A 24,672-nucleotide genomic window follows, 5' to 3' on the forward strand; every position below is an offset into this window, starting at 1 on the left:
GTGAACTTACTCTTAGGACGGTGCCTATTTTTAAACAGAGAGAGAGAGGCAGCTCTGCCAGGCAACAGAAGGCAGAGGGTGGCAATATGTGTTGGAAGGCAGAGAAATTGCAGTGGGGCTTGTCACACTGTGAAAGCCTTGCTGTCCCATTGCCACTAGTGAAGTAAAATTCGGCTACAAGTACTTTTGTCTTCTACAAGTAGATATTGCGGGGGGGGGGGATCTTCTCCTTTATCTTAAGTTGGCTCTGCTCATGGCTTTAAATTGGGCTTTAAATCCCAAACCAAGAACACACACAGTCTTTGGGGAGAACAAAGGGTAAGATGATAAAATATAAGCTTGCGTTAATGTCTGTTTCTCTTCTCCCCCTGCCCCTGGTGTGATCACATGAATCATACTGGGTGTATCAGTTAATTTCCCTTGGATTGCTCTTCCTGTTCTAACAACTGCCTTCTTCTATCCAGCAGCCACTGCCAATATGACAACCCACATCACACAGCTAGGTGACCTCTTCTACTTGAGAGGCTGCAAAGCCATTCTCTGCTTGTTGGACTAGGAAGTGTGACCACAGTAATTAGCAGGAAGTTGCTGGAGCTGGATTTAATGCTGGGCAGATTCTTGATGGCATTTGAACTTGAAGACTAAGGAGCTAAGATCATAGGGCAGGAGTTTTGAAAATGGAGAGAAAAAAAATCTGGATAATAATTCTCCAGTGCTGGGCTTGATGGCAGGTTGGAGAGAGTGGTTCTGACCTGCGCTGGCAACATTTCTAAAAGGGGCTGTTGACAACTGAAGCCATATGAACTAAAGGGAACCAAATTTCCTGCTCCAGTGAAAGTTAATGTTCCTAATGTTACAAAGAAACAAAGTGTTACAACACTTGTTCTCCAGGTTGCAGCAATATAATTAACTAGCAGTTGTACAATTTATGGGGGAGAAATGTGTGATGCAGTTATGGAGTATAAAGGTGAACAGGGGGGAAAATTATGCTCTTCAAATGCCCATCTACTGCAAACTCTGAATATTGCCTTCAAGGCATATGCTACATTTTCTCCTACCCCTCCCTCCCTTTCTCCTTTAGTGTGCTGTGCTGTATTAGTCACACCCATTTATTTCTACCATAATTTATGTGTTAGTTCAAACTTGGCAAGAGTGCAGGTGTTGCATCCAACATTTGGTCTTGCTTCAGAAGTTTCTATGAATATGAATGCCTATAGTTTTTACAAGCTTACTCTATTACCATAGCAACGTGTTTGTTAACTTAAGAGCTTGTAGTTTTAATAGAACTCTTATTCAATGAGATGTGCAGTGCAGGGTTCATCCAAGTATCTATAATCTAGATTTATTTATACTGAGTTATGTGGGAAAGAGACAGGCTGATTAGGGGATATGTTTAATTTGATTTAAAAACAAATTTGGGGGAAATCGAAGGAACCTTCAGTGTTGTCAGTTCTCATTGAGGTCTAACAGCAAAAAGGGTCTTTAGAAATTGTGTTGAATATATCCTCCTTGATTAAGGCAGAACAATGTATTTATATAGTTTTCCATACTGGCTATTATATATAAACTATAATAAAACCCTATGGAAAAGTATCAAGGAAAAAGCACACTAAGAGGAAACCACCTATGGATCACCTTGCTGGCTGGCAAAGAACAGGAAGTTCTTCAGATGTTTTAGAGGTAAAGAGAGAAAAGAATATACTTTCTGATGGGGGACAATTCTCTGTTGAATGTCCTGCCACAGCCTAAATGTCTCCAGATGTAAGATTTGTTGAGTGTTTCTACAAAGGGATGTATAGATTGGCCCTTCTGACTCCCTCAGTCTGGGTAAATGAAATCTCTCCCCCATGGTCCCTTCTGTTGCTGCCTTCCACATTTTGGGGAGGGAGTCTTGTTGTTCCACCACCATTTATTACAGAAAAAATTCCATTCTGCACCCTTATTCAGGAGGAAATGAGTGGAAAACTACCTCTTTGCTCTCGGCTGCCTTGCCTTTTTGTAGCTAGCAGAATAGCCAGGCTACATGGGAGGCTAAATTCCCTGTCATAATAAAACTACTGGTTTCAGGAGAAGATACAAGTTGTTTATTATGTAGAATAAGATTAAGGAGCAAATGGGGAACTGAATGGGGAAAAATATGCAAATCATGATTCCTGCAGGTTTAAACTTGCAACTAATCTTCCAGGTATAATACACATATTAGAGGTAAGACTAAAGATAAAAAAAAAAAAGCCCAGCTCAAATCAGTTGATAATATAATTTAAAAAGGGATCTTAATTTGCATCTAGCTTTCATTAGGTGCCTCCTTCTGATTCTCTAAGCCTACTTTTGAGCCCTTTGAGGTAGTCCAGACAAGAAGCACAACCATGAATACTAACTCTATCTTTATTATAAGGTTACATGAACAGAATCTTGCAAGACTGAAAGCCTTTCTCCCCTCCTTTCCTCTTACTCTCTGGAAAACTAGGGAGGGTCCCTTCTGAAATGCTTCCTATGCCTCCTCTCCTTCTGTGGGCTGAGAAACCTTTTACATGCTGGTTGTCCAGTCTGTGGCTCTTCCTCCATCTCCCAGGGTAATTCCCCCATATTGTTACACTATATCATTGGGGTATATTTTTTACCTGGCAGAAGCCAAACTGGGAAACTAGATGTCTCACCATGATAGAAGGCAAAAGAACAAAGTGAAGCTGCCCCTCCCCTTTTAAAAAGCTCACTTGAGAGAGACAGAAACTTCTTTCTCTTGATTGGCGGTTCAGAGATGAAGTTTCCCAGGTTTTGCTGGCCTCTGCCCACCAACTAGATTGGGAGATTTAGTTCTGATTGATTAAATGTTTTGTATTGGAACTCTTGAAATGTTTCCCCCTACCTTGACTACAAAGGGTAACTCCTGAATAACTTACTGTGGAGAAAATAGATTAATTTGGGGCAGACTTTCAAGCTTGTTAGTATTCTTCTAAATTTGCAGCTCTAGAAGGTATAATTGTAGATCTGGCCCTTGCAGTTTAAAGCAATATAAATCTGTGACTATATTCATTTTCTTCCCAGTGTGGGTGTGCATTTTACATTCACTAATTTTGTAATTAGGAGCCTGTAAGAAAAAAGACGAATCAATAAAGACTGAGCACTTGAATGCATGTAATGTTTTGTGGAAATAAAAGTTGTGCAGCAAGGCGGTAGCTGTATAATGTAGAGGCTGGGCTCAGAAACCAAGAATATCTCATGTAAACCACAATACCACTGAAATAAGAAATGCTTATATATTTCCTTCTTTCATAAGCATGCCTTTGAATGTGCTCACTAATTCTGAAAACATTGAAATCCTGTTTTGTCTGACAGAATATCCTGGTCCATATAAAAGCTGGATTGTGGGAAGAAGGAAGAAACAGCTGTTTCCAGAGATACCCTGAAGTATTTTGATGCCTGTGAGACAGAAGGAAATAGCACCATGCACCAACCAAAGTCAAGGTGCACAGCACCCAAAGCTAACCAAATTGGTCTAATATATGAGGTAGAAAATCCCAGAGAATCTGTCTTACTCTTGGAAAGTAAGAGTAATAAATTCATTCCCCTTTCAAGACTGCTTCAACTTGCCTCATGATAGTACAGTCCTAAATATCTTCAAAATTCATACAAAACTATCCAATATAGGTGTCACCAAACTGGGTTTGATGTTTCTGTGACTGTTTCAGCTGACCTTTCAACAGTAACGAACCACCTCTGTTAAATTTTATTCATTAAAGCCCCTGAACATTTTAAAACAAAAAGATGGTGGTAGTTTGTAATTAACGAACATAAATTTGCATGCAAATTCTTGAACTCCCATCTTAAAGAATGTGTTTAACTTGATGTAATACAGAAACGAATGTCGTGACAACATTAAAGAAATTGAAGTTAGCATTTTGGATCAATGTATTGAGATCTGGCAATGCTTTCCCACTTTTGTAACAGAGCTAAACTTCATTGGTGTTCCTCTCTCCCCCCTCAACATTTCACAAATTGACATAGAAATGTGCTTGTGATATCCTAATTCCCCTGCATGAGATCACAAGATCCCTATCCAGAACTGTTTTTTGGTGTCCTGTATACAGTAGTCTGTTGATTTACTCTGCAATCAACCACATTCCATTGATCTCAGGCTCAGGAGAGTATTCTATCGATTAGTGATTTACTAGAAAAACAGAACTGTTCTACAATAGATTTTTGTTGCTCAAATTTTTCCTCAGAAACTATGGTCTGCAAGAGTAGCCTGTGTGCAAATTTAGTGATTGTACACATTAAATGACAGTAAAGCCAATCCATCCACTTCTTATCTTGTATTTAACTTCCAAAAACCTAAGGGAGAGAAAAGAGCTTTGAAAAATAATCATGGCCTAAGGACAAAATAAGGATGGTGAGTGACCAAGACCAGGTACCAGAAAATGGAGCTTGCAATAAAGATAGTTGCAAATTAGTGGGACATGTTCAGTCAGCTGTCCATTGGTTTCTGTGATATCTGGTCTCCACCTTTGCAACACAGTATAGTATAGCTATCTACAACTTGATGTAATCCCAGCAATACAGAGGGTGCCACATTTCTCCCATACTGTTCTGTCCCATAGTCAATGGGGATCTTCTTGGTTATGCCACATCCAGTGGATTTTAATTTGGGATCATACTGGAAGAGCTGCAGTACCCATTCTGTGGAAAACCTCTTAGAAATTAAACATGTGCCAGTATTATTATATTTTAGATCCATGCTGAAAACACTTGTATTTACCTTGACATTTGACTCTACATGATAGTCATCTAAGTAGCTTACTATTTTATTTTGTTAAGTAGTGAGTTAAAGGTATTTGAATGTTATACACCTTCTGGAGATCCATGGTAAGACAGGCAATATATAAATATTTCAAATAAATAAAATAAGTGTGGGTTTTTTCCCCTGTAGCAGCAGCACAACTACAAATTACTTTCAGAATCAAAGGTGGCAGCTATTAGAATGTTACATTATAGCTTCAGTAACTCTTATAGTTTCTGTGTTGGGAGCACTTTGAAATGATCAAATGTTATAATTTACTGATATCTTTTCTACACTTTCCCTTTTATAATTTGCTGTAATTTGTGGGGGAAGAATTCTTCTGCCAAAATCTAGCTTTCTAACCAGTGTTTAGCTGGAGGATACATACATGAGTTGAACTTATGCTTAATGAGCTAAGCTTGCTCAAGTCCCAGAAGGGCAAATAATTTTTTAAAAGTATATTACATGCTCTAATAGAAAGTCTTCATCTTTGAGCTTTCCATCCTTGTGGTGGGGGAAAAGAGAAGAAAGAAATAATGTACATATGTATGTAGGAATGAGATGTTTCTCCATCCTCTTGGGGAGCCCATGTAACACTCCTTCCTCCAATCCTTCCTATACAAAGCAAGCTGAAGGGGAGAACTAAGAGTATCAGGCTTCCAATCAGAGGAAAGCAGAGCTAGAGAAAGAGACGATCAAAGAAGGAAGTGTGGTGTCTCTTGCTTGCTATATCAATTCCTACTGTCTCTAGTGCAATAGAATAAAAACAGCAAAATGTTTTTATTCTCTTGCACTAGAAGCTTCATCTAGTGGGACAATGTGAAGTGGGAGTTCCCTAAGATGTCTTTCTGCCAACCTATGTGGATTTGTTTGTTATGCAGAAGAGAAACACTTATAATAAGAAGAGCATTTGGAAGCTTCAGCTGGTACAGAATGCAGCTGCCTGGGTTGTAAATAGTGTCGGCTACTCGGCACATGTATGTAACGGAAGGTATCTGCAAGAAGGTATGGGAGATCAAGGCTATCCGGAGGGAGGTAGTGCATTCCAGAAAGGGGGTCAAGGCAAGTGCTTTCTCAGTCCACAGCAAGACCGTGAGAAGAAGAGGTTTAGACTAGCTCCACCCTATCACGGGGTATGTCCACTAGTTGCTGTAGTATAGAGTTAGTCTGGCGAGATTCTGTCTAGAGGGTGTAAGCAAATAAAGGAACTGTACTGGACTGAATTGTTTCATTGTCGTTCTTGGGCTGAGCCTGACAATGTAACACCACTGCTTTGGGAGCTGCACTGGTTGCCGGTGTGTCTCCGGGTGCAATTCAAGGTGCTGGTTGTCACCTATAAAGGCTTGGGAGCAGGTTACCTTAGGGACCATCTTTTTCCCAGTTGTTTCTACCCATCCAATCTGGTCCGGCAGGATGGGCATGCTCCGGGTCCTGTCAGTCAAGGAATGTCAGCTGGCGGGGACCAGGAGACGTGCCTTTTCTGTTGTGGCACCTGCCCTCTGAAACATCCTCCTGCCTGAGATTAGGATGGCCCTGACCCTTTTGGCTTTTCAGAAGGCCTTGAAGACCTGGCTTCATGCCCAGGCCTGGGGCCCCGAGCATGTGAAGGGTGCTGTTTCATGGTTGTGCTGATACCGATGGTTTTTAAGATCTCTTGGCTGCATTTATATTTATATTTAATTTTTTTGTACTGTTTTAAATGTTGACTGTTTTTATTGTTGTTAGCTGCCCAGAGTCTCTGGTCTGAGATGGGTGGCTATATAAATTGAATGAATGAATGAATAAATAAATAAAGTAAGCGAGTTAGCCTTTTGAACAATTCAAGATACACCATTAAGTTAGAGAGCTAACTGAAGCAACATGTGCTTCCAGCCTGGTGACCAGCTTTGGCCCCTTTGTTGCTAGGCTTTAATTGAGGCTTCTTAGTGGTAGAGGAAGAAGGGAGGGCAAAGGAAAGGGTCATCTCTGTGCAAAGAGACAGCATTTGCTTATACAGTAGGCTGTGTAAAAATAAATTTATTATGAACAGCAATAAATGAACAATTGGCTTTTTTTAAAAATAGGAAATAAGGATGCTGAATGTATGGCAGACAAGAGGATACCAGAAGATGTAAAACAAGTAAGTTTTTGCACTTAGGTAAATCATCTAAATATAAAAAGTGGATTTTGTTCATAGAACTGATACTAGTAGATTATTAAATGAAAGAGAGAAAATAGACCATGGAGGGTGTTTTAATTCCTCTGTATAGTTTTATTCCTGCCTTCTGGGTATGTTCCCTCCTCTCATAGAAGGACAGGAAAACTTTCACTTGGTTGCCATGTGAAGGACTAGTTGAGCTACTGGGAATTCATTATGAAGTGACTGGATTTTCATTAGTTATTGGGTAGAATTTTTCTTGCCCAAAAAACCTGCTTGTGCATATATTTAGGGGAAAATCAAAATATGTTCTAAAAACAGAGCCTCAATGCCTAGCTGTCCTACTGTAGTGGATATCAAAGTTTCCATTACTCTAGACTTCTCTTTTTATTATTCCTCATCATTAATACTCCAGGAAAAAAAAAGTTCTCATAAACTGTAATCATCAGTTTAATGACTACTTTAAAAGAGTAATGAATGACGTAGGGTAGATACTTTTCCAAATAATTTGAAGTTACATCTTTGTTACTATTCTAAGCAAATGGCTATGCTCAGTTCACTATCATAATATTTTAAGAAGAAATGAAGTTATACCGCTTTTACTTTTCCAGGTTGCTTATTTTTTCAGGATCACTTAAGATGGGACAGGGGAAGCAAGGTCTGCCTCTGAGCAAGCAGATCAGGAACAGACATGCATCACAGACTGAGGACACAACCCATTGTTGGTGGGACCATCGATCTGAAGAATTCAGCCACTTGTACAGAGAGCTCCCACCACATTCCACTCCCATCTCTACTCAGACACACATACACATCATCCCTCATAATAGTGAGAGTTTAAAATAGCTTCCATCAGTACCAAAAGAAGTTATTTTAAAACCTGATAATTTCTTTTACAGGGAGGGCATCTCATACATGTATATATGTATATAAAGTATTATGCAAAAGTTTCAATAAGGGATGACCATATTTCATCCTAAGCATCCATTCATAGTTTATATATGTAAGCAATGTGTTCATAACTCACAGGGACATCAGATTTTCAATCCGTTGAGTAATGGGGGGTTATACAGTTATGTTTCCAATGTTGATGAACAAGTCTATTAGTAATCTGCTAATGAAATTGCCTCACAAGTAAACAAGAATTCTTCCTCAAAATCCAAAATGCATTTGTGGTGTACAAGCTAAAATTCAAAACAGACTATAATACATTCTATTATTCTTCCTCTTTGTTCATCTGACAAATATGACAGTCTTTAGAATGGATATTTTCTGTTGATTCAGGTTCTAACCAAAAGCCTAGGATCATGGAGGTGGTATCATCGTATCTAGGAGGTTCCAAGCAGGATGCTTTTCTGCAAAGTCAGCAGCGTTAAGTCTAGTAAATTTAAAGCATCCAAAATGTCAAAACAAACAAACAAAACAAAACCCGGACCCTGCACATGCAGGAAAAACACTAGGAAGAAAAAAAAATCAGTGAATCTCTTTTGCATGGCTCCAAGAGTTCTGATTACTACTGATATTATAGTCGGCTGTTTCTTCCAAAGTTTTTCAACTTCAGTTTGTTAGTCCTGTTATTTTGTTACTTTTTCCATTTGTTTTTTGTCAGTTCAACTATCTCCTGGTGTTGCTACATAGATGAATTACAGTTCCCCCCCCTCTTTTTAATAACAGAAATGTTTCAGATGTCTATCACTCTGTATTTAAAATCCCATAAGATCTTGACCTCCTCATTTTCTAAGATTTTTCAGGTATGTCTTCCCAACAGGTTTTGTTAATAGTGAACTAAACTTTTTACATAAATTCCAGTACACAATTTTTGCAACACTCTCATGGTGTTGCTTATATTCAGTTTGAGCAATTTTGCTACAGCTGTTAATGACATGATCTACAGTTTCATCTTTCATAGTCAGCATTTGCTATCATTTGAAATATGTTCCATTTTGGTTTTGATGATGTTGGTTGCATAGTGTGATCTTGTACTGCCATGATCATTTCTTCATTTTCTTTTTTTTAAATTCTAGGTTTCAGCTACTACCATGTTGAATTTTGATCAGATTTTTTTTTCAATATCACGTATGTATTGACCATAAAAAGATCGAGATTTCCAGGTATTCATTTGGATTTCAGTTCCTTTTCTTTCCTTTCTTTTGATTTTGTAGTCTTCAGTAGTTTGCTTGTTTGCTTGTATGTTTTTACAAACTTCCACCAGTCGTGGGTCCTTACTGTACCTCATCTAATCATTCAAGTGGTGTTTTTTTTCCTTCCAATGTTTGCATTTGCTTTACTTGGATATTACCCTCCAATCTTTATTCTGGCGAAGTTGAGCCTGTCAACATTGATGATGATAACGATGATGATATTTTGGACTATCTCTTTACAGCATCCTTCTCCAATTTGGTACTCTCCAGATTTATTGAAGTTGCTAGGAGTTGCAGTCTCCATATGTCTGGAGTATGCCAATTTGGAGAAGACTGCTTAAGATATAGTTGTTTTCCATCTGGAATTTTGCCTTAGTTCAGGCAGCCAGAATTAAACCATCCTTAAATTTCTTCTTGATATGAACTCAAATAGTTCTCTCATGGATTCTCTGGATATTATGCATGTTCCAACAAGTAGCAACATAATTAAAGAATCAACTGTGTTTGGAAGTAGGGTTCAATATTACATCTGGTTTTCAGCTTATATTGTAGACAGAGCAGAATTCTCATTCTTGAACTTGTTTGTATAGAACTAGTTCCAGGTTTATGGAGGCCCTGGGCAAATTCATTTCCTCTCAAATGTTGGTGTACCTCTGTCTTATTGGACCTAAATAAGATGTAAATTATATGGCAGACAACAGTGATGGTATGGATTTTAATCTGCCCAATGCTCTTGATTTACAGCACCTCTGTGGTTGATCCTGCATTTGGGACACAGGGGGAAATTAAAAGGTATAGTCACTCACTAGCTCAAGTTATATGGTATGCCTTTCAAGGCAGCTTCAGAAATAAGACTTTTAAAAAATGCTTGAAGCAGCCACCCAGCTCAGGAAACAGACAATACTAAGCTGTCATAGGCCTTCCTAGGACTTAGATATTTGTCCAAAGATACTGAGTGCAGGTGTTCATCCTGGATTTGTGCAAGAACATGTGAAACCATGAGCAGAAACAAAGGGAGAAATTCCAATACAACTGTTTTTTCCTTTCCTGAAAGATTTCTTAAGCAAACCAGGAAAGAAAAGGAGCAGTTAGAGCAAACTAAAATATCAAATTAGAAACCACATAGCAATGGAAGCTCTGAACACAGATCTGATCTGGAAAGGATTATATCTGGATAGAGATGTGAAGGCAGTCAAATATGTGGCCTGTACTTTTCTATATACAGCAACAGCACTTGGTATTTAAATCACTTCAACAACTTCAAAATACTTGACATGCATAATGTAATCCCCATAAAAATGTTGGTGTAATGAAATAGGCATTATTATCTTTCATTTACAAATAGAAAAATGGAAACTGAGTTTTTAAAAGCCTTGCTGAAAGCCACAAAAGCTGGATAAGAGAACTCAACACAGGTATGTTGATATCCTGTCCTTTCCTTGGATTGAACCTACTGAATTGGTATTTGAGGCAGTACCAGTGATCAAGGCACTCTGGTAGTCCAAGAGAATAGGACACTATAGACACACTGGTTGGGAACAGCCACTCAGAACCTGCAGAATATGTGTCATGCCAGTATTTATTTAAATCAACCAGTCAATTAATCTTGATGCAAGTCCAGGTGTGGGCACCCTATATCAGGTGTTGCTACTAGAGTATTTGAAAATTTCCTGATTTGTTGGGTAGGTTTGCAGAAGCTCTACTACAGTGTTTTTCGAACTTGGCAACTTTAAAGATGTGTGGACTTCAACTCCTGGAATTCCCCAGCCAGCATGGGAGTTGAAGTCCACACATCTTAATGTTGCCAAGTTTGAAAAACACTGCTCTACTACAAATGCTGTAGCTGTTAGAGATGTGCAGCAAGTGATGGTGGGACAAGAGAGATTTCTAGTGAAAGCACTATTGGCCTAGCACTGACCTGGTTGTCTTTTTGGTGTTCATGAAAGTGATTTTACTCCTCCAAGCTTTTAGCTGATAACTTTATGTCTCCTAGTTTGATTTTACTGCTGCTTTTACTTTTGCTTTTAGCTACTGTTTTTGCTGTTGATGTCATTTTAATTGAATGTCAATATCATATACTTCCCTCTTGGTTTTATAGCTTTGAGAACTGCTATGGAAACTTCAGCTGAAGGATGACCTTGGAATCTTTTCAATAATAGAATAAAATAAAATAATGGCACCATAGTCATTCTGATCATGAAGCTGTGCTCGCTTTTCTGTTCTGAGAAAATCTCAGCTTGCTTTGAGTCTAAAGGAAAAAAAGAGCACCATCCATAAAAAAAATCTTCTGGATTCGCTGTCCCCTGTTTAACATTACTGATGTGGCCTCCCCAATGGTTCCATTTCTCCAATATGTCTATATCAGTTTAAAGCACTTTTACTTAGCTCCCCCCCCTCCCTCCAGCCCAAAGGGTCCTAAAAAGTCTTACAAATATATAAACAGTATATAAGAGTTCTGGCCATTAAGTCTGGAATTCAAATGACATGGTGTATAGGGAAAGAAATAGGGTAGAATAAAGTAAAAAAGTAAGCTTCGTAAAAGTATAGTTTGAAGGTAAATAGGTTTGGCCTTTGTCACCTGGTGGTAATTACAGTCAACTTCATAGAACATTGAAAGGCCCAGGTATCAGGGTTTAAATTGTTGAAAGGTCCAGGGATCAGTCATCCTGGCGAGGACTCAGTTATACATCTCTAATCGCTAACTTTACACAGCTGACTTTGGCTGCTAGACTCAAACATGGCAGAAATCTCTCAGACATTTGACATCTTGTGACTAGACAAGACTCTTAATTTAAGCCACTTTAAATAACTGATTGCTCTCTGTCAACATGAGGGTACAGCTTCCCCTATACCCATGGCAGTTTAAACCTTTTGCTGCTGTTTTGTGCCTTTCCCACACTGCAAAGGACTTTTTGCCCAGGACTTCATGGTCTTGAAGCTGAGTGGTTGTTGTTATAACTGACATATCTGCCCTGAGAACTGGCTCTCAGCTTATCTGTTACACCAGGCACTTTTATTAAGTCACCTCTTATAAACAGTCCCAAGAATATCCTTTCCAACACTGGACTAATAATTTCCTGTGCACTAGCATTGGGCATTTTCTTTGCTGATTTAAGTTCCAGCTTTTCATTGCTACTGCCAAAATTAACCAAAGTCAGTGGAAATATCTTATTGATATATAGCCTGGGTTAGTACTTTCTGTTTTTCTTGTGGGAAACTTGTACTATTAAAATAGATAAAGCCCTAAAAACTTCATGAATGAGAAAATGTTCATAATCATAACCTTTGTAACTGCGTTTCCTGTGTGTAGTGACTTATTTACTTATATTTTTTTCCAGGCTCCTCAAAAAATGAAGTTCCAAAGTTATTTCATACAATAAGCAGTTGAACATCTAAATGCATGAATAAATAGCATAGGAAAGGTGTAAGACTTTTTTTTTTTTTTTAAGAAAAATCACTACTCTGGCTTTTAAAAAATGAATAACTATAACAGTGACTGGGAAGAGAGAAATGCCAGCTACCCAAAAGACCAAGTGAGCATTAAGTGTGTGTTCCTGGGAAGGGCATTCCACAGACAGGATCTCATAACTGAGAAGGGTTCACCCTTCAATCAAGTTACATATTGTAAGAAACAGAAATGCACTAAAGAAAGCAAAAGGAAACCACAAAGTAAGGAAATTACATTTTAATTAGTATAACTCACACTCACTTGCCCTGTTTCCTTCTGCAGAAGGAGAACCAAAACAGCCTAAAATTTAGAATGTTCTTTTTAGCTGTACTGCTATGTGAATACAATATCTAGAGCTCCCTGGTCCCAGTGGTGCCCCGAAACAGATAAATGGCATTTGATCTAGGTTTCTACCAAACCTTTACTACAATATTTTGGAGTAAATACAATATTTGGACTATTTTCAAAGGCAAATCTACATAAAGTGCACTGCACTAATCCAGATTAGAGATGACTACAACATTAATGCCTGTGGCTTTGGTCTGATTTCTTCAAGAAACAGTGCAACTAAAAGGAATTGGGAAGAAGTATTCCAAGTCACCAACACCCACAAAACATCCAGGAGCAGGGCTGGACCCAGGAATACACCAAAACTGTGAACGTGATGGTTATAGGTGAGTGGTGGAGTGTAACCCCTGAACCAGATGGCAGTAATTGCCTCCAAGACTGTACTTTTGCCCAAGTGCCCAAACAATCAGCTTAAGCTATGAGCAGAACCACATCACCCAAAGGTGGGAAATCTGTGGCCCTCCATAGGTTGTCGAACTTCTATGCACAGTCAGCACTGTGAAGGATGTTGGAAGCACAGCTTAACAAGATCTGGGGAGTTCTCCAGCTCCAACATAACTTCTATTGTAACTAATTGACAGTGTAAGTATTTTTTCCAGAGGGTACTGGGGGTTGTTGGTATCACACAATGAAACTAGAAGAATCCAAAACGCTTTTAATTAGCGCTTGTGGATATTTCAGCATGGAATACTCAAGATTGCATCTCTTTGTAGCTGAGGATTCTAAACTTCAAACATGTCGCCTAACTGCTGGCTTGCATTATACTTTAAAAGTGCTTTCAGAATTATGAAATATGCAGGATCCTAAATAAATCCTTTCGCATAAAAGGGTATGTAGTAGGAAGGATGACTGAAAAAGAAAAAAAAAAAAAGAATTTGGCAATCTGAAATGGCTTAGGGTGTTTTTTTTTTTTTAAGTGGCTAACAAAATCCATCAAAGCCATTAAAGCATAAACCTGCACTTTTTAAAAAGTGAAAGTTGAAATTTGTTTATTGTGGTGTGGAAGAGCCTTTGCAAACCCATCACAAATGAGGATAGGATAAAGAAAACTTGCCCAATTTTTGCTTTTAGCAAAGATTTATTTCAGAGAAAGGGGCAAAGCCACTTGCTGTGATACCAATTAGAAGAACAAGAAGCATGACGTTGCAAATCTGTGGTATTAAAAATGTAAATCCAAAGCCCAAGGGTGCTTGGATCGCAAGTAAAAGCGATGGAGGACAGAATGCGTCAAGCGATAACAAGAGTGGTACTCAAATGGCTTGCGCTGTCTGATTATCTCCCGTCTTCCATGCTGAAGCTAAACCTTACCAGAGGTTTAGACTTTGAAGCTTCCAATAATGGAAGAATATCTCAACAAGAACAGACGTGAGAAGAAACAATATTAGGGGATCTGATCTAAGTCCCAAAGCTAAATGCTTTCCTTCCTTCCTTCCTTCCTTCCTTCCTTCCTTCCTTCCTTCCTTCCTTCCTTCCTTCCTTCCTTCCTTCCTTCCTTCCTTCCTTCCTCCCTCCCTCCCTCCCTCCCTTCCCTTCCCTTCCCTTCCCTTCCCTTCCCTTCCCTTCCCTTCCCTTCCCTTCCCTTCCCTTCCCTTCCTACCCCATCCTCTTTCTGGCTATAGTCATGTAGAATTTGTACAACATCATTCCCATCCAGGGAGACATTTCTGCAAAATAATCTTCACATGCCACCATAGTAATTAAAAGTCTAAAAGACAAATGTCTAATTTGGAGGTAGCTTTGATGTTTTTTAATGCGGGGGAGGGATGGACACTTTCCAGAAACTTTTCATGCTAAAATGATATTATTTAGGCATCATGGGAGGATTTCATTACATCCAAAAACCAAAGGCCTGGGCTCCCTTCACATCTAACACATCCAAAAACCAAAGGATCAACACAATTATTTCCTGGTAGTTAAATCTTATTGTGAATAAAGTTATATATTAAACCACATTTTAAAGCAGATGTGTATAGTATTTTTTAAAACTAGTATTGGGTTGAAGAAAATATGTTTTTTGATAGGCACATGTTTACTTTATAATTTTAGATTTTTATTCCTCCCTTCTTCCAGGAGCTCAGGGTAGCATTTGTAGCACTTTCTCCTCCAATTCTTTTCATAACAAGTCAAGAACCCTGTGGCTAACTTTGATTCATTGCCCAAAGTCTCCCAATGAGCTTCTATGGCTGGAGATAGACTACAACCAGAATCTTGTTGGTCTTGCCCCAATACTTTGGTGAGGTTAGCCTCACCCTTATGGCCTTCCTGAAATCCCTTAACATGTGGTTCTCTCAACAGGCCCAGGGTGTTAACCCTGGTAATAGGCAGCCTGCGTGCTAGATGCATCTTGCCTAACATCTTGAGCAGTGTTGTCCAAACTTGGCCACTTTAAGATGAGTGGACTTCAACTCCCAGAATTCCCCAGCCAGCATGACCCATGCTGGCTGGGGAATTCTGGGAGTTGAAGTCCACTCATCTTAAAGTGGCCAAGTTTGGACAACACTGATCTTGAGGAATTCCTCTCTCACGATCTTGTTTTTATTTATGTTTCATTGTACTAAACATTTTGTAAAATGGTTTATTGTTGGTTTCATTGTATGCTGCCCAGAGTTGCTTTGTGTGAGCTGGGCGGCCATATAAATGTGATACATAAATAAATATTGGATAAATCAATAAATACCTTAATCACTACACCATACTGTAAATTTCTCCTTCAGCCTGCTCCCCTGAATAGGAGGAAAAAGAGAGATGCCCTGTTATCTGCTGCTGGTGTTTCCCGTTCTGCTTATTTCTCTGGAACACAGTGAAAAGCTCTGGTTGCTATTTCTCCTTGATTTTACTTTGGGCAAATTTATATCAGAGACAAACCGTGTTACAAGTAAGCAGATACCTACTAGCAACGATCAGTGATACCACATCTTTTCCAGTGGGTGTCCATGGCAGAGGGAGTTGTAGTCAGTAGCGAGCTCCTGTAGCATGAACTTATTTCAAGTAAAAGCGTCTGCAGCACCGCAGTGTCACGATGCAACCTTATGCAGTTACATACAATGTTGTGATACAAGTACGAAAGGCAGCACTTGTGTCACGCCATCATGACCCTTGTTTAGTCATTTGGGTGTTATGGTTAGAAATGATGCCTATGACGTCAAGTGTATTTTAATTACCTGGACTATATTTTTATAGTATGCGAAATATAAGAGATACAAAGCCATCCCTGTAATCTTAACGATATATTATCTCATCAGATACAAGCATACATATCTGGATTGTTTTTTATTCAAAGAGGCTATTCAATATAGTAATGGCAGCCTAAAACACCAGTGAATCCAATTTGGTGAATGGAACATAAATCAGCTTTCTGGTTCTTTCTGCTGGCATCATTTCAAAAACTCTGATGATTTAGAATTGGAAATAGAAGTAAAAAGTTGAAGACTGGGACAATCATTGGTACGCTTATTCCATAAGAATAAGAAAGAATGGACTACCCTTGGGCTAGGGGGGCACACCTGGAATTTTGAAAGCCTGGCGTGGATATTTTTACAAAATGGCTAATAAGAAGGGATTTGCTTATTCTTAAAATGGCTGTCATCATGGTGTGGCCAACCACAAAACAGTAGAAAAAAGACTCTAGTACCACATGCTACTTTTAAGGCCTAGTGAGTACAAATAAAAATGATGCTGAGGCTGAGGCTGGGCTTCTCCTGTGTAGTATGTCACCAACTTTCCGTTTAATTTTTCTAACAAAACAACCTTTCAAAAAGATAACACCCGGTGGAGCAGGAATCCTACTGTGCATCAGGGATGTGTTTTGGGGGCGCTTTGCTACTTACAAGCACCACTTTGCGTCTTCCTGGAATCAAGATAAATCTTAGTTACTGACAGTGCATTTACGCGGGTCACACATGATGCTTCGCTCTACTCCATAACAAAGATTCTTCATTAGGGAAAATGTCGTCTTTCTCCCAACCTGCCCAGACATATCAGTGTAAACTTATGATTAAAAATCTGCAGAAGTGTAATTTCTAACAATTTGGTAATTATTTTAAAAGGGCTCATTCACACATGTAGTTTATTGTGATTAGAGGGTTCCCAGTGTAGCCTGCTCTTGAAGCGCTCGCCAGCAACCACAGGGATAATTGGCTTTAAATCCTCTGAAATTCATACCTCATTAAATAAGACTGTCAGCAACCCTGCTGTAATCTCCTTGCTGAATCCTTTTTAGATTTGCGTGGCTGCCACATCCTTTCTCCTGTTCTTGTTAATCTGCAAAAGGGAAGCCCTTTTATGTTCTTTGGAGTGGTGTCCAAGAAAATCAATTTTATTGTCATATCTCATTCATTTTCTTTCTTTCTTTTTTTTAAAAACCCCTCTGTTTTCTTTGCAACTTAATTTTCATTTCATTACTCATTTGTTAAAATTGTGTTTCATTACTCATTTTTAATAGTTATAGACTTCCTCACGACGTCAATGTGCATTTGTGTATAGAGAATGTTATTTCTCCCTCTTCTCTTCATTTTACCCAGAATGCGCCAGACATGGTGTTATTTTGAAGTATTCTGGGAAGAATAATGACTGCTGCAAAAATTAGGTTTCTCCCTATTTTCTCCCTGGAATAGTAAAACAATGGAGGTAATGAAAAACAAATCCATTTACTTCTTTGTGTTAGAATAAACGAAAGTTGAATGAAATGCGTCAATTGATTACATAGGTTCTGGTATGAAGGTCTAGCCCTGGCCCCCACTTTCTAGTATATATAAAAAGTTTTGAGAATGGGCAATTGATGGTCACAAACAAAATTCGGTTTGTGGAGTCACTCACTAGCACTGATGATGTTATCTAGTCCAGTGATGAAATGTCTGCAATCAAACAACCAAGCTCAGAGAGCACCGATGACTCCATAGTTCAACCCTGAGCTTCATATATTCTCTTCTATTGGAACAATTTAATCTATGCTCATGGTTGTACAGAAGATAAGCAGCATCACTGAAGGGCAAGCATGTCTGAAGCCTCGTACATTGCTCTGCTGTTCTCTATTCCAAATGCACATAAAATGCCAGGCTCACATTAGTGGATATGAACAAGTTGTCACTAGTTCTATAATATCATAAACTCAACTAGTGAAACATTTCCAAAAAACATCTTCACCATTAAAGGCAGAACATCTCTGTTATGGAAAATGATCTGTTTATTTATTTCTCAGGTCTCCCCTGACTATCTTAACTTCCATGGCTTGGGCTCTTCCCATAATTGGATATTTCTAAGAGGAATGAAGTAGCTGTGATCAGCTGGGAGACAAATTCTGCTAGGCATCATCTTTCCAGAAAATTTTACATTTTTCCTGCTGACAGCATTAAATTTGACAGAGACAAATGGACAGGTGTAGAATGAAGAACACCTAGCTTTGAAATAATACTTACAAAAAAGATCTTGGAATAGTAATAGAACACAGGCTGAATATGAGTTGGTCCTGTGATGTGTCTGCAAAAAAGGCAAATGCAGTTTTGGCTGAATCAACAGCATAACTGTTTCCACTTCATGGGAAGTAGGAATTCTACTTTCATTCACATTCATCAAACCCCCATCTTAAGCATTGAATCCAGTTCTGGGCATCACACTTTAGGAAGGATTCACACAACTGGAACAGGTTTTGAGAAGGACAATATAAATGATTGGGGACTAGTTACTAAGTCCTATGAAAAGTGATGGACAGAACTGGAAATATGGAACCTGTAGAGCAGAACACAGAGGGGTGTTCAAATATGATGGAAATCTTTCAATATTTGAGAAGGCCAAAACCTGCTTTCTATCATTCTAGAGCACACAGTATGGAATAACAATTTTAAATTACAAGAAAGCAGATTCTGGCTTACATAAGAAAATCTTTCTAACAGTAGGAGGCATTTGACTGTAGCAATAGTAAGCTTCATTTATATATTTAAATCTTTGGAAAAATTCCACTTTGAAAATAGGTGGTACAACATTCTATTGGAAAGTTTGAGTAGAAGCTGGGATCATGACTTTAAACCAATTGTTAGGTAATGATTGTTTTAAGGATTTTTCCTACTTGAAATTGAATTTGGTCTTCCCAATTCACAACAGTGGTGGTCCCTTCAACTTAAGCATGTTCTAATGGATCAATATAGGCCAGATGCTTTGGCTGTCCCCAATGTACCTGAGATGTTTTCTTACTGGATGGAATCCATGACAGAATTAAATCCTATGACATATCTTTATACATACCAAAAGAAGGTACAAAACAAAAATAAAACAATGAAAGGATTAAAATTCACAACCATATGGGGAAGTTGATGAAACCTATCCATTATGTAGGAAGATAGAGCAAAGAGAAATATTTATTCATTGGGAAGCCTAGGCAGTCAGTCCCCAATTGCAATGGAGTCACACAAAACATAGTAACTTTTCTAGATATTTCTGCAGACAGATCAGGCAGCATCAGAAAAACTTTCCCTACCTCAGTTCCTCCAGGAAGATTTTGAAGCAAGACCTTTATTAAGTCTCAGGACCAAGCCGTAGAAAAAGGGCAGTGCAATAGGACATTGCAATCTCCCAAGTGGCAGGAGCATAATCCATCCTGTATTGGGGTATTGTCAGCCCTGGATTAACTATTAAGCAAAATAAGCACATGCTTAGAGGATCAAGAGAAGGGGGGCACTGCAGATTTCCCCCCCAACTATCATGTCTTATAACTCTTTCACTGCCACACTCAACTGTAATCAATTTTTTTGTTATTGTTCTTATCTGCTGTGTTCAACTTTAATATACATTGTTAAAATATTTTCTTTGGCATGGTGAATGACTAATGTTTAAAAGTTTGAGTCTTAATGAATTGTGGGAATGGAAGGGCTGAGAGGCACCATTGTTGAGCTGTGGATAGGGCATCAGGCGGCCTTAAACCAGACCTGGGTATTGTTGTGGCTCCCTCCTATTTACATAAGTGACAAAATATTGAATTTCACCAGGGAGTAGACTTTCTGTGCAGCACATGCAAGGTATTAATTAGCCAGCTGGGATGAATGGCTGTCCACACAGAGTATCCCCATGGATGGGGAGAGTTGGGCTCTATCCATCCTGAAGATGAGCATCTAGGACATGTTTCAATTTTAAGTGGGGTCCCTCAAGCTCAGATGAAACTAAGTATTGAATCGAAAGGGCATAGTATCTAAAACCTAATTCAATAGCTTTATTCCCCAAGAAGATTAAAAACGATCAGAAAGAGACAAGGAAACCAGAGCTCTCTCATGAAGGAATCTAAGGCAACAAAGCCTCGCGTGAGCCACTAGAAAAGCCAGACTAAATTCTAAACATAGCCAAGAGTTGGATGTGTTCCGAAGGACTTGAAGTGTAGATCTGAAACATTTGGATTGTTTGGACTGCTTCAAGGGGTCTTAAGTCTTTGTAAATGCAAATCTGGGAACTGTAAAGCAAAAGACTAATCACTTTAGTTTCATAGATGCTGATAGCGGCAGACACATTATTACAGCCTCTGCTACCCGCGAAAGACAGAATTGCATTAGCAGTCTTATGGGCCTGATCAGTGACATCTTTTATTTGTTCCCTCCAGGCAGCAGAGGACTGAAAAATAATTCCCAGATATTTAAAAGCCTATGGAGATGTTATTTATTTGCCAGCTACTACTTTTGTCTTAGAATACTGAGTGAGGAGCCTATCTCCTCCACGCTATTAAGCAAAGCCTTAAGCCTGCTTGCCTTGTGGAGGGGATGGCTCCCTCATCAGCATAAAAGAGAACTGAAATAGATTTTTAGCCAGTATGGGAGGATGGCATTCAGTATTTTTCAGAGCTTGGATTATAATATTAAAATAGAAATGAAAAAGAAGAAGGAAACAACCTTGTTCCTTTCCTGATGGGGATTGGCATAGAAAGGCTTCCTGAACATCTAACTTCCACTGAAGTATTTTCATGAAGTTTCATAATCAAAAGTAGGAGCCTCCAATCCATAGGAGAGGTTGCCAGCTACACCCAAAACCCATCTCTGGGAAATGAATCAAATGCCATCTTTACGTCAGTAAAGAGGAAATAAAGAGCACCTCTGAGATGATTAGAATAGTTTGGCATTACATGCTGTAGCCTTAGTGGAATCAGTTACCCAGGGAGGTGGTGGGCTCCCTTTCACTGGATGTGTTTAAGCAGAGAAGGGACAGCCATTGGATGGAGATGTGTTAATTAGGATACTACATGGAGGGAAAGGAGCAAAACCTGATGGCTTCTTCCTCATTTTAATTTTTTTATGATTGTATCTTTCTGTAATTCTGTCTCATCCTCACTTCTCTCACTTAACCTTCTTTTCCCATCCTCAGGATGCGCAGATCAATTAAGTGACAAAATGACCATGGCTTGCCTTTAAGCATAGGGACTTGTGCTACTTGGTATGGTGGCTATGGCTCTGTTGGACCTGGAAGCGCATTGTAACTTGTATCTGAAAGTTACTAGATTATCTTCCTTCCTATCCTGAAGGCATCAGCATAACATCACTGCATCTATTGAGGCTGATGCTATTTTGATTCTGGGTGCCTCAGTTGCAGTTCTAGTCCCTTTCCTGATTTCAACCTTTTCCTCAGTTAATTTTCTTTTATAAATTCCTTTCAAGTTACTTATTCAAACAGAAGAGAATATATGTAGCTCAGGGTTGAACTGGGGAGTTCTTGGTGGTTTTTGACGTTGGTTGTTTGCTTGAAGGCGTTTCATTAGCCATTTCATGACAAAAACTCCTTAATCTCACAACACATGGACAGACTCAATCACGGTTTCAACTGGGAAACTATTAACATTTTAGACCAAGCCGAATCCAAAAATGCTAGGGAATTCCTGGAAGCTTGGCATTCAGATAAATCAGCCGTCAGTAAATACATAGAGATAAACCACATTTATACACCATTCAAAAGGGACAATAAAAAACCTAGGAAGGAAACAAAAAGACTAGAACACATCCTCTCCATCACTCAGATAAGCAGGGATTAACACCAGACAAACTATCAGGCAGAAAATAATACTCTAATCAAGGAACCACCAAGGAGGAAACCACACCCTCACCAATACTAGCAGGGCAAGCTACTGTATATAAACAGGGAGCAAACCCCACACTCACTGGCACTGGTGATGCTACCTAGTTGGGGAATGAAATGTCTGCAAGCAAACAACCAAGCTCAGAGAGCACCAAGAACTTCAAAGTTATTTATTGTTTTAATGCAGGTGATTTGCAACTGTATTTTTTTTTGCCTCAGAACCTTAATTTCCTTTTCCCCCTTTCAGATTAATTTTGTTATTTCTTGATTCTTGTCTGGTTTCTTTATCTATTTTTTAAAAAAATTACTTCTTGTATTCCCCTATTGTTTTTTTGTGTCTTTAAATTCTCAGATTATTCTTTTTCCAAAGTGTATAGTTTTTAACATTATTTTCTATTCTTTCTTATACTCTCATGCCTGTATTTAGGCTATCCTCATTCTTCTATGGTTTTCAATCCCCTGAGCTCTTTTAACTGCATCTTCTGCAACAACAACACCCTCCAATTTTCTCTTCCATAACCTGGTGGCCTTGAACTTGTTGACTAAGAATTCTGGGGACTGAAGTCCAATACAGCCGGAGGGCATCAGGTTGGAAAAAGCTGAAAGAGCTCGCCCTTTACGTCTTCTACAATGTACGTATTGTAAATATATAACCAAGCTATGCATAACATTGCTAACTATGATAACCCATGATGTAGTAATGTCTAGGCTGGATTACTGTAATATGTTGCACATATAGCTGTTTATGAAGGCTGTATGTGCAACAGTTTTCATAAAAGGTGTGCAGTGTACTTCACATGAGCAATGTGAAGCTTTAAGTGGTCCAGAATTCATTACTTAGAATTTTAATCCATTTGCCTGATGTTGGGTATAGTCTCTGGCTTTGCTGGATGTGCTTTATGGGAAAATTTATGCAAAACTTCTGGAGAACGCTAGGTTGCCTCTCCCTGTTCTAAGAAGTGGAGGCATGTTCCACTGATTCTGAAAGAATTGCTCTAGTTGCTTCTGCATCTGATTGAAGGAGTGGGGACTCGTTATAGCCATAATGCCTTGGGCCCAAATAAAAATGTCTCCTCCTACAGGACTCTTTCCAGGCATTAAGATTATCACATCATTTTTTTTTTCTGCATTTCCTTGAAAACTAACTTGTACTGTTTTCTGTGAAGAAGGGAGCCTTTTCAGTGGTAACTCCTTAATTTTGTCATGCAATCTGAGACAGATTTGATGAGCATAGCCATTTGACAGCAGAGTTGAAGCATTTATTTGCGTATATTTTTATTTATTTTCATTTACATCTTCTCCTTATTTTTAGCTTGGGGTTGAGGTTTCTTCTTAATTCTTCGCAATGAATCTTTTTTTTCATTGATTCTTTTTTTAAAAAAAACTGCATTGTATTTATAAACTTAGATTTATGTATTGTCTCAAGGCTTATTTACACAGCCTGCTTGCCACAGTGCAAAGATGATGTTCCACTAAGCCCTTGAGGACAAGGAAGCCTCCATCTGATGGTCATCCCACTGCTGAGTCAGGCTGTAATTAGGCTAAACTATTCTGGAATGAAAGTAGTGTTTTCCATCTTATGCCAGCACTGAATCCGCAGGGCACAGAAGAGGAATATTTTGAGGTTGGCAACTGTGGCGCTCCAGTTTCCTGCTGCAGGGCCACCCACACCCATTAAGCCACTGAGCTCTGCACCTGCCTGGCTATTTGCAGTGTAGTGGCCAGAGGGACTGGATACTTCTCTTGCACAGCGATTTTCTTCTGTTTGGGGGGCTGTTCAGGGATGGGAATATCACCCTCATATAAGACCAAGTGTCTTAAGGTCTTTCAAAAGGTTGGTACACAGAATTTGTGATTTGCTGAGCTCAAGGATTTACTGGACTTAGAGGCTCATTATTGAATGTTTGTGAGAGTGCATGCCCCAGTGTGCGTGTGTGTGTGGGTGTGTATGTCTATGTCTATGTATAGAAAGAGAGAAAGAGATTTGCAATGGAAAGGCAGTCTAAAACCTCTCATTTTCTCCAATCTGATAAATGTGAAGGGCATTGGTCCACTATTCTAGCACATGCATTCCTCAAGATCTGACAGCTGTACCAGTATAGAGGTAACAGAAATTAATTCAAGCCACTGAAAATTTGTTGGCTTAGGTTCAGATTGGTAGATTAGACTTCTGTGGTATACACTAAAGAAAGAGGCAGCATCAAGGACATCAAAGCCACAATTTGGGGTAGGGTGGGAATAACTGGCACTCTTCCCCTGGCATCATGGAACAGTCTCCTTAACACAAGCTGATTGCTTCTTTTTTCCCCTGTGTCTCCTCCATCTATAAATTCTGTTCCATGTCAACAGATCATTATTAGCAGAGTCGCACTGTCTTCAGATGAGAAGAGACTGGGAGTTTTTAGCCCCTTATCCTCAATGGCAATAAACCAGTGCAATAGCTTTGAAAAATGCAGGGTATTCCTGCCATGGGTATATCAAACTCCCAGTCTTCCAGAAGATTGCATGATATTCCCATAGCAATGAATGAGTAAATGAATGAGTGAATGAATGAGTGAATGAATGAATGAATTGATATGGAGCCTGAGCGGTCAAACAAACCAAACCAAAACAAGAAACCAGAAAATATTCCAGCTAACAGGGGACAGGAATGGCCAGAGTCCCCAACCTCCCCCTGCCACATGTTCAAGGAAGCAATTGGTGGGTTGTTTTCTGCCAACAGATGATGGCAGCTGGAAAGGGGAGGGTAGCATGGATTTTGCCCATAGCTGCCCTGAAAGTG

The sequence above is a fragment of the Python bivittatus genome, unplaced genomic scaffold (assembly GCF_059951505.1).
Source record: "Python bivittatus isolate LINGU-HERP-01145 unplaced genomic scaffold, Pbiv_v1 ctg000020_np1212, whole genome shotgun sequence".
NCBI classification, from domain to species: domain Eukaryota; kingdom Metazoa; phylum Chordata; class Lepidosauria; order Squamata; family Pythonidae; genus Python; species Python bivittatus.